The sequence below is a fragment of the Oncorhynchus gorbuscha genome, linkage group LG07 (assembly GCF_021184085.1).
Source record: "Oncorhynchus gorbuscha isolate QuinsamMale2020 ecotype Even-year linkage group LG07, OgorEven_v1.0, whole genome shotgun sequence".
Lineage (NCBI taxonomy): Eukaryota > Metazoa > Chordata > Actinopteri > Salmoniformes > Salmonidae > Oncorhynchus > Oncorhynchus gorbuscha.
This window is the reverse complement of record NC_060179.1, coordinates 2,972,725-2,984,812: the sequence shown is the minus strand read 5'-3', so window position 1 is coordinate 2,984,812 and position 12,088 is coordinate 2,972,725. Positions and strand designations below refer to the sequence as shown.

The 12,088-nt window shown below is 46.7% G+C and overlaps 1 protein-coding gene across 1 annotated transcript in view; it reads right to left on the bottom strand.

Moving 5' to 3' along the window:
* LOC124040465 (procollagen-lysine,2-oxoglutarate 5-dioxygenase 2-like) overlaps positions 1-12,088 on the bottom strand; it is a 99,827-nt gene that overhangs the window by 18,301 nt on the left and 69,438 nt on the right. The window lies entirely within an intron of this gene.

Genomic DNA, 12,088 nt, shown 5'->3' with positions numbered 1-12,088 from the left:
GAAGACATGGAGGGGGAGGAAGAGGAGGGATGGACAGGGTAGTGGGAGGGTGGGATATGGTAGTGGGACGGAGGGACAGGGTAGTGGGAGGGAGGGACAGGGTAGTTGGAGGGAGGGACATGGTAGGGGAGGGAGGGACATGATAGGGGGGAGGGAGGGACATGGTAGGGGGAGGGAGGGGGGACATGGTAGGGGGAGGAAGGGACATGGTAGGGGGAGGAAGGGACATGGTAGGGGTAGTGAGGGAGGGACATGGTAGGGGAGGGAGGGGGACATGGTAGTGGAAGGAAGGGAGGGACATGGTAGTGGAAGGAAGGGAGGGACATGGTAGGGGGAGGAAGGGAGGGACATGGTAGGGGGAGGAAGGGAGGGACATGGTAGGGGGAGGAAGGGAAGGACATGGTGGGGGGCATGGCAGGGAAGGGAGGGACATGGTAGGGGGAGGGAGAGACATGGTAGGGGGAGGAAGGGAGGGACATGGTAGGGGGAGGGAGGGAGGGACATGGTAGGGGGAGGAAGGGAGGGACATGGTAGGGGGAGGAAGGGAGGGACATGGTAGGGGGGGGAGGGACATGGTAGGGGGAGGAAGGGAGGGACATGGTAGGGGGGGAGGGACATGGTAGGGGGAGAGAGGGACATGGTAGGGGGAGGGAGGGACATGGTAGGGGGAGGGAGGGACATGGTAGGGGGAAGGGACATGGTAGGGGGAGAGAGGGACATGGTAGGGGGAGAGAGGGACATGGTAGGGGGAGAGAGGGACATGGTAGGGGGAGAGAGGGACATGGTAGGGGAAGAGAGGGACATGGTAGGGGAAGAGAGGGACATGGTAGGGGGAGAGAGGGACATGGTAGGGGGAGAGAGGGACATGGTAGGGGGAGAGAGGGACATGGTAGGGGGAGAGAGGGACATGGTAGGGGAAGATAGGGACATGGTAGGGGAAGATAGGGACATGGTAGGGGAAGATAGGGACATGGTAGGGGAAGATAGGGACATGGTAGGTGGAGGGAGGGACATGGTAGGGGGAGAGAGGGACATGGTAGGGGGAGAGGGGGACATGGTAGGGGGAGAGAGGGACATGGTAGGGGGAGAGAGGGACATGGTAAGGGGAGAGAGGGACATGGTAGGGGGGGGGAGAGAGGGACATGGTAGGGGGAGAGAGGGACATGGTAGGGGGAGAGAGGGACATGGTAGGGGGAGAGAGGGACATGGTAGGGGGAGAGAGGGACATGGTAGGGGGAGAGAGGGACATGGTAGGGGGAGAGAGGGACATGGTAGGGGGAGAGAGGGACATGGTAGGGGGAGAGAGGGACATGGTAGGGGGAGAGAGGGACATGGTAGGGGGGGGATGGGGGAGACATGGTAGGGGGAGAGGGACATGGTAGGGGGAGAAGGACATGGTAGGGGGAGATAGGGACATGGTAGGGGGAGGGGGAGACATGGTAGGGGGAGAGAGGGACATGGTAGGGGAGAGAGGGACATGGTAGGGGGAGAGAGGGACATGGTAGGGGGAGGGGGAGACATGGTAGGGGGAGAGGGACATGGTAGGGGGAGAAGGACATGGTAGGGGGAGAAGGACATGGTAGGGGGAGATAGGGACATGGTAGGGGGAGGGGGAGACATGGTAGGGGGAGGGTGGCAGGTGACTGGACTGGACATTCAGACTAGGCGTTCTGTCTTTCTCCCCTTGACAAATCACAGCTGGGTTGTTTTGGATCTTTGACCATCTGTTTTCTTTTTAATGCAAATTATGTCTCCAATTTATGAATTATGATTTTCTTGATGTGTTTTTTTTGTGTGTCCTGCTGGGAGTAAAAAGGTGTAGCTAAGGTCTAAACAGCTAGCCTAGTCTGAGACTGTCAGAGCGTTGGGGAGAAAAGCTGGTGACATAGTTGTGGGGGTTAGGGGGCGAAGGGAATGGCTGTGGGGTTTACATAATCATGGATGCAGCTTGCAACTTGCAGGTGGCCAATACTATAGCTCCGTGACTATAGGTCCGTGACTATAGGTCCGTGACTATAGGTCCGTGACTATAGCTCCGTGACTATAGCTCCGTGACTATAGCTCCGTGACTATAGCTCCGTGACTATAGGTCCGTGACTATAGGTCCGTGACTATAGCTCCGTGACTATAGGTCCGTGACTATAGCTCCGTGACTATAGGTCCGTGACTATAGCTCCGTGACTATAGCTCCGTGACTATAGCTCCATGACTATAGGTCCGTGACTATAGCTCCGTGACTATAGGTCCGTGACTATAGCTCCGTGACTATAGCTCCGTGACTATAGCTCCGTGACTATAGCTCCGTGACTATAGCTCCGTGACTATAGCTCCGTGACTATAGGTCCGTGACTATAGCTCCGTGACTATAGGTCCGTGACTATAGCTCTGTGACTATAGGTCCGTGACTATAGCTCCGTGACTATAGCTCCGTGACTATAGGTCCGTGACTATAGTCCGTGACTATAGGTCCGTGACTATAGCTCCGTGACTATAGGTCCGTGACTATAGGTCCGTGACTATAGCTCCGTGACTATAGCTCCGTGACTATAGCTCCGTGACTATAGCTGGCCAATGACTATAGCTCCGTGACTATAGCTCCGTGACTATAGCTCCGTGACTATAGCTCCGTGACTATAGCTCCGTGACTATAGCTCCGTGACTATAGCTCCGTGACTATAGCTCCGTGACTATAGCTCCGTGACTATAGGTCCGTGACTATAGGTCCGTGACTATAGCTCCGTGACTATAGCTCCGTGACTATAGCTCCGTGACTATAGCTCCGTGACTATAGGTCCGTGACTATAGGTCCGTGACTATAGCTCCGTGACTATAGCTCCGTGACTATAGGTCCGTGACTATAGGTCCGTGACTATAGGTCCGTGACTATAGGTCCGTGACTATAGGTCCGTGACTATAGCTCCGTGACTATAGGTCCGTGACTATAGGTCCGTGACTATAGCTCCGTGACTATAGGTCCGTGACTATAGCTCCGTGACTATAGGTCCGTGACTATAGGTCCGTGACTATAGCTCCGTGACTATAGCTCCGTGACTATAGCTCCGTGACTATAGCTCCGTGACTATAGCTCCGTGACTATAGGTCCGTGACTATAGCTCCGTGACTATAGCTCCGTGACTATAGGTCCGTGACTATAGCTCCGTGACTATAGCTCCGTGACTATAGCTCCGTGACTATAGCTCCGTGACTATAGCTCCGTGACTATAGCTCCGTGACTATAGCTCCGTGACTATAGTCCGTGACTATAGCTCCGTGACTATAGCTCCGTGACTATAGGTCCGTGACTATAGGTCCGTGACTATAGCTCCGTGACTATAGCTCCGTGACTATAGGTCCGTGACTATAGCTCCGTGACTATAGGTCCGTGACTATAGCTCCGTGACTATAGCTCCGTGACTATAGCTCCGTGACTATAGCTCCGTGACTATAGCTCCGTGACTATAGCTCCGTGACTATAGCTCCGTGACTATAGGTCCGTGACTATAGGTCCGTGACTATAGCTCCGTGACTATAGCTCCGTGACTATAGGTCCGTGACTATAGCTCCGTGACTATAGGTCCGTGACTATAGCTCCGTGACTATAGCTCCGTGACTATAGCTCCGTGACTATAGCTCCGTGACTATAGGTCCGTGACTATAGCTCCGTGACTATAGCTCCGTGACTATAGCTCCGTGACTATAGCTCCGTGACTATAGCTCCGTGACTATAGCTCCGTGACTATAGCTCCGTGACTATAGGTCCGTGACTATAGGTCCGTGACTATAGCTCCGTGACTATAGGTCCGTGACTATAGCTCCGTGGCTATAGCTCCGTGACTATAGCTCCGTGACTATAGCTCCGTGACTATAGCTCCGTGACTATAGGTCCGTGACTATAGGTCCGTGACTATAGCTCCGTGACTATAGGTCCGTGACTATAGCTCCGTGACTATAGGTCCGTGACTATAGCTCCGTGACTATAGCTCCGTGACTATAGCTCCGTGACTATAGCTCCGTGACTATAGGTCCGTGACTATAGGTCCGTGACTATAGCTCCGTGACTATAGGTCCGTGACTATAGTCCGTGACTATAGCTCCGTGACTATAGCTCCGTGACTATAGCTCCGTGACTATAGCTCCGTGACTATAGCTCCGTGACTATAGCTCCGTGACTATAGCTCCGTGACTATAGCTCCGTGACTATAGCTCCGTGACTATAGCTCCGTGACTATAGCTCCGTGACTATAGCTCCGTGACTATAGGTCCGTGACTATAGGTCCGTGACTATAGCTCCGTGACTATAGGTCCGTGACTATAGCTCCGTGACTATAGCTCCGTGACTATAGCTCCGTGACTATAGCTCCGTGACTATAGCTCCGTGACTATAGGTCCGTGACTATAGGTCCGTGACTATAGCTCCGTGACTATAGGTCCGTGACTATAGCTCCGTGACTATAGGTCCGTGACTATAGCTCCGTGACTATAGCTCCGTGACTATAGCTCCGTGACTATAGGTCCGTGACTATAGGTCCGTGACTATAGGTCCGTGACTATAGGTCCGTGACTATAGGTCCGTGACTATAGCTCCGTGACTATAGCTCCGTGACTATAGCTCCGTGACTATAGCTCCGTGACTATAGCTCCGTGACTATAGCTCCGTGACTATAGCTCCGTGACTATAGCTCCGTGACTATAGCTCCGTGACTATAGCTCCGTGATTATAGCTCCGTTACTATATCTCAGTGAATATAGCTCCGTTACTATAGCTCCGTGACTATAGCTCCGTGACTATAGCTCCGTGACACTATATACAGTGCCTTGCGAAAGTATTCGGCCCCCTTGAACTTTGCGAGCTTTTGCCACATTTCAGGCTTCAAACAAAGATATAAAACTGTATTTTTTTTGTGAAGAATCAACAACAAGTGGGACACAATCATGAAGTGGAACGACATTTATTGGATATTTCAAACTTTTTTAACAAAGCAAAAACTGAAAAATTGGGCGTGCAAAATGATTCAGCCCCCTTAAGTTAATACTTTGTAGCGCCACCTTTTGCTGCGATTACAGCTGTAAGTTGCTTGGGGTATGTCTCTATCAGTTTTGCACATCGAGAGACTGACATTTTTTCCCATTCCTCCTTGCAAAACAGCTCAAGCTCAGTGAGGTTGTATGGAGAGCATTTGTGAACAGCAGTTTTCAGTTCTTTCCACAGATTCTCGATTGGATTCAGGTCTGGACTTTGACTTGGCCATTCTAACACCTGGATATGTTTATTTTTGAACCATTCCATTGTAGATTTTGCTTTATGCTTTGGATCATTGTCTTGTTGGAAGACAAATCTCCGTCCCAGTCTCAGGTCTTTTGCAGACTCCATCAGGTTTTCTAGAATGGTCCTGTATTTGGCTCCATCCATCTTCCCATCAATTTTAACCATCTTCCCTGTCCCTGCTGAAGAAAAGCAGGTCCAAACCATGATGCTGCCACCACCATGTTTGACAGTGGGGATGGTGTGTTCAGGGTGATGTGCTGTGTTGCTTTTAAGCCAAACATAACGTTTTGCATTGTTGCCAAAAAGTTCAATTTTGGTTTCATCTGACCAGAGCACCTTCTTCCACATGTTTGGTGTGTCTCCCAGGTGGCTTGTGGCAAACTTTAAACAACACTTTTTATGGATATCTTTAAAAAATGGCTTTCTTCTTGCCACTCTTCCATAAAGGCCAGATTTGTGCAATATACGACTGATTGTTGTCCTATGGACAGAGTCTCCCACCTCAGCTGTAGATCTCTGCAGTTCATCCAGAGTGATCATGGGCCTCTTGGCTGCATCTCTGATCAGTCTTCTCCTTGTATGAGCTGAAAGTTTAGAGGGACGGCCAGGTCTTGGTAGATTTGCAGTGGTCTGATACTCCTTCCATTTCAATATTATCGCTTGCACAGTTCTCCTTGGGATGTTTAAAGCTTGGGAAATCTTTTTGTATCCAAATCCGGCTTTAAACTTCTTCACAACAGTATCTCGGACCTGCCTGGTGTGTTCCTTGTTCTTCATGATGCTCTCTGCGCTTTTAACGGACCTCTGAGACTATCACAGTGCAGGTGCATTTATACGGAGACTTGATTACACACAGGTGGATTGTATTTATCATCATTAGTCATTTAGGTCAACATTGGATCATTCAGAGATCCTCACTGAACTTCTGGAGAGAGTTTGCTGCACTGAAAGTAAAGGGGCTGAATAATTTTGCACGCCCAATTTTTCAGTTTTAAAGTTTTAAATATCCAATAAATGTCGTTCCACTTCATGATTGTGTCCCACTTGTTGTTGATTCTTCACAAAAAATGCAGTTTTATATCTTTATGTTTGAAGTGTCACGCCTTGGTCATTGTATCTTGTGTTTTGTTAGTTGTTTGGGTAGACCAGGGTGTGACATGGGTTTATATGTTGTATTTCGTATTGGGGTTTGTATTAATTGGGAGTGTGTATTATTAGGGGTGTGTCTAGTTAGGCTTGGCTGCCTGAGGCGATTCCTAATTGGAGTCAGCTGATTCTCGTTGTCTCGGATTGGGAACCGTATTTAGGCAGCCTGAGTGCGCGTTGTATTTCGTGGGTGATTGTACCTGTCTTTGTGTTAGTCACCAGATAGGCTGTATTAGTTTCACTCGTTTGTTGTTTTTGTATTTTCAGTTATTTCATGTACCACTATTTTCTTCATTAAAAGTCATGAGTAACCTACACGCTGCATTTCGGTCTGACTCTCTTCAAACAGCAGACGAAATTCATTACAGAATCACCCACCACCATTCACAGACCGAGCAGCGTGTGAACTGGCAGGATCTGAAGGTGGACGTTATGGACAACAGAAGCAAGGAGTATACTACGTGGGAAGAAATCGACAGGTGGGCGGCCGACCCAGAGCGAGTGCAGGAGCCCGCCTGGGATTCCCTACAGGAATGCGAAGAGGGCTATACACGGATGGAATCGAAAAGGAAAGCACGGCTATACAGAGCGAAAACCGTAGGTAACGGGGGAAAGCGCAGAGAGAGAGTGGCAGAGTCAGGAGTCAGACCTGAGCCTACTCTCCCTGTTAATTGTGAGGAGCAGCAATATGAGGACTTCTGGTCTTGGGAGATGATATTAGACGGAAAAGGACCCTGGGCGCAGCTGGGAGAATATCGCCGTCCCAAGGAGGAAATAGAGGCAGCTAAAGCGGAGAGGCGCGAGTATGAGGAGGCAGCACTGCGACGCGGTTGGAAACCGGAAAGTCGCCCCAAAATATTTATTGGGGGGGGCTAAAAGGGAGAATAGTTATGCCAGGTAGGAAACCTGCGCATACTCCCTGTGCTCACCGTTGGGCTAGAGAGACCGGGCAGGCACCGTGTTATGCTATGGAGCGCACGGTGTTTCCAGTGCGGGTGTAGAGCCAGCTGCGACTCATACCAGCCCTTCCTATTGGCCGGGCTAGAGTGGGCATCGAGCCAGGTAAGATTGGGCAGGCTCGATGCTCAAGAGCTCCAGTGCGCCTGCACGGTCCGGGCTATCCAGAGCCACCTCTACACACCAGTCCTCCGGTAGCAGCTCCCCGCACCAGGCTTCCTGTGCGTGTCCTCGCGCCAGTACCACCAGTTCCAGCACCACGCACCAGGCCTCCAGTGCGCCTCGCCTGTTCAGCACAGCCAGTGCTTTTCTCCCCTCCTGTGCTATCGGAGTCTCCAGCCTGTTTAGCGCAGCCAGAGCCTTTCTCCTCTCCTGTGCTGCCGGAGTCTCCTGTCTGTCCAGCGCCACCAGTGCTCCCAGTCGGCCCAGCGCGTCCAGTGCGCATCGCCTGTTCAGCACAGCCAGTGCTTTTCTCCCCTCCTGTGCTATCGGAGTCTCCAGCCTGTTCAGCGCAGCCAGAGCCTTTCTCCTCTCCTGCGCTGCCGGAGTCTCCTGTCTGTCCAGCGCCACCAGTGCTACCAGTCGGCCCAGCGCGTCCATTGCGCCTCGCCTGTTCAGCGCAGCCAGAGCCTTTCTCCTCTCCTGCGCTGCCGGAGTCTCCTGTCTGCCCAGCGCCGCCAGTCGGCCCAGCGTCACCAGTCTGCCAGGATCCGCCAGAAGTGCCAGTCTGCCAAGATCTTCTAGATCGGCCAGACAACCTTAATCATCCAGGTCCACCAGCCAGCCAGGATTTACCGGAGCCTACTACCTGCCTGAGCTTCCTCTCAGTACTAGGCTTCCTCTCTGTCCCGAGCTGCCCCTCTGTCCCGAGCTGCCCCTCTGTCCCGAGCTGCCCCTCTGTCCCGAGCTGCCCCTCTGTCCCGAGCTGCCCCTCTGTCCCGAGCTGCCCCTCTGTCCCGAGCTGCCCCTCTGTCCCGAGCTGCCCCTCTGTCCCGAGCTGCCCCTCTGTCCCGAGCTGCCCCTCTGTCCCGAGCTGCCCCTCTGTCCCGAGCTGCCCTCTGTCCCGAGCTGCCCTTCTGTCATGAGCTGCCCCTCTGTCATGAGCTGCCCCTCTGTCCCGAGCTGCCCCTCAGTTATGTGGGGATCAGGGTGAGGACTATTAGGCCATGGTCGGCGGAGAAGGTGGATTACCCTAGGACGCGAAGGGGAGGAACTAGGACATTTATGGAGTGGGGTCAACGTCCCGAGCCAGAACCGCCACCATGGACAGACGCCCACCCGGACCCTCCCTATGTTCTTGAGGTGCGTCCCGGAGTCCGCACCTTAGGGGGGAGGTTCTGTCACGCCTTGGTCATTGTATCTTGTGTTTTGTTATATGTTTGGGTAGGCCAGGGTGTGACATTGGTTTATATGTTGTATTTCGTATTGGGGTTGTATTAATTGGGAGTGTGTATTATTAGGGGTGTGTCTAGTTATGCTTGGCTGCCTGAGGCGATTCCTAATTGGAGTCAGCTGATTCTCGTTGTCTCTGATTGGGAACCGTATTTAGGTAGCCTGAATGCGCGTTGTATTTCGTGGATGATTGTACCTGTCTTTGTGTTAGTCACCAGATAGGCTGTATTAGTTTCACTGGTTTGTTGTTTTTCATATTTTCAGTTATTTCATGTACCGCTATTTTCTTCATTAAAAGTCATGAGTAACCTACACGCTGCATTTCGGTCTGACTCTCTTCAAACAGCAGACGAAATTCATTACATGAAGCCTGAAATGTGGCAAAAGGTCGCAAAGTTCAAGGGGGCCGAATACTTTCGCAAGGCACTGTATATCAGTTACTATAGCTACTTAAATAACACTACGTGACTATATATAGATCAGTTACTATAGCTACGTAAATGAAGCTACGTGACTATATATAGATCAATAACTACTATAGCTACGTAAATGACACTACGTGACTATATATAGATCAATTACTATTGCTCCGTAAATGACGCTACGTGACTATATATAGATCAGTTACTATAGCTACGTAAATGAAGCTACGTGACTATATATAGATCAATAACTACTATAGCTATGTAAATGACGCTACGTGACTATATATAGATCAATAACTACTATAGCTATGTAAATGACGCTACGTGACTATATATAGATCAATAACTACTATAGCTATGTAAATGACGCTACGTGACTATATATAGATCAATAACTACTATAGCTATGTAAATGACGCTACGTGACTATATATAGATCAATAACTACTATAGCTATGTAAATGACGCTACGTGACTATATATAGATCAATAACTACTATAGCTATGTAAATGACGCTACGTGACTATATATAGATGAATAACTACTATAGCTATGTAAATGACGCTACGTGACTATATATAGATGAATAACTACTATAGCTATGTAAATGACGCTACGTGACTATATATAGATCAATAACTACTATAGCTATGTAAATGACGCTACGTGACTATATATAGATCAATAACTACTATAGCTATGTAAATGACGCTACGTGACTATATATAGATCAATAACTACTATAGCTATGTAAATGACGCTACGTGACTATATATAGATCAATAACTACTATAGCTATGTAAATGACGCTACGTGACTATATATAGATCAATAACTACTATAGCTATGTAAATGACGCTACGTGACTATATATAGATCAATAACTACTATAGCTATGTAAATGATCAATAACTACTATAGCTATGTAAATGTGACTGACTATATAGATCAATAACTACTATAGCTATGTAAATGACGCTACGTGACTATATATAGATCAATAACTACTATAGCTATGTAAATGACGCTACGTGACTATATATAGATCAATAACTACTATAGCTATGTAAATGACGCTACGTGACTATATATAGATCAATAACTACTATAGCTATGTAAATGACGCTACGTGACTATATATAGATCAATAACTACTATAGCTATGTAAATGACGCTACGTGACTATATATAGATCAATAACTACTATAGCTATGTAAATGACGCTACGTGACTATATATAGATCAATAACTACTATAGCTATGTAAATGACGCTACGTGACTATATATAGATCAATAACTACTATAGCTATGTAAATGACGCTACGTGACTATATATAGATCAATAACTACTATAGCTATGTAAATGACGCTACGTGACTATATATAGATCAATAACTACTATAGCTATGTAAATGACGCTACGTGACTATATATAGATCAATAACTACTATAGCTATGTAAATGACGCTACGTGACTATATATAGATCAATAACTACTATAGCTATGTAAATGACGCTACGTGACTATATATAGATCAATAACTACTATAGCTATGTAAATGACGCTACGTGACTATATATAGATCAATAACTACTATAGCTATGTAAATGACGCTATGTAAATGACGTGACTATATATAGATCAATAACTACTATAGCTATGTAAATGACGCTACGTGACTATATATAGATCAATAACTACTATAGCTATGTAAATGACGCTACGTGACTATATATAGATCAATAACTACTATAGCTATGTAAATGACGCTACGTGACTATATATAGATCAATAACTACTATAGCTATGTAAATGACGCTACGTGACTATATATAGATCAATAACTACTATAGCTATGTAAATGACGCTACGTGACTATATATAGATCAATAACTACTATAGCTATGTAAATGACGCTACGTGACTATATATAGATCAATAACTACTATAGCTATGTAAATGACTATATATAGATCAATAACTACTACGTGACTATATATAGATCAATAACTACTATAGCTATGTAAATGACGCTACGTGACTATATATAGATCAATAACTACTATAGCTATGTAAATGACGCTACGTGACTATATATAGATCAATAACTACTATAGCTATGTAAATGACGCTACGTGACTATATATAGATCAATAACTACTATAGCTATGTAAAGATGACTATATATAGATCAATAACTACTATAGCTATGTAAATGACGCTACGTGACTATATATAGATCAATAACTACTATAGCTATGTAAATGACGCTACGTGACTATATATAGATCAATAACTACTATAGCTATGTAAATGACGCTACGTGACTATATATAGATCAATAACTACTATAGCTATGTAAATGACGCTACGTGACTATATATAGATCAATAACTACTATAGCTATGTAAATGACGCTACGTGACTATATATAGATCAATAACTACTATAGCTATGTAAATGACGCTACGTGACTATATATAGATCAATAACTACTATAGCTATGTAAATGACGCTACGTGACTATATATAGATCAATAACTACTATAGCTATGTAAATGACGCTACGTGACTATATATAGATCAATAACTACTATAGCTATGTAAATGACGCTACGTGACTATATATAGATCAATAACTACTATAGCTATGTAAATGACGCTACGTGACTATATATAGATCAATAACTACTATAGCTATGTAAATGACGCTACGTGACTATATATAGATCAATAACTACTATAGCTATGTAAATGACGCTACGTGACTATATATAGATCAATAACTACTATAGCTATGTAAATGACGCTACGTGACTATATATAGATCAATAACTACTATAGCTATGTAAATGACGCTACGTGACTATATATAGATCAATAACTACTATAGCTATGT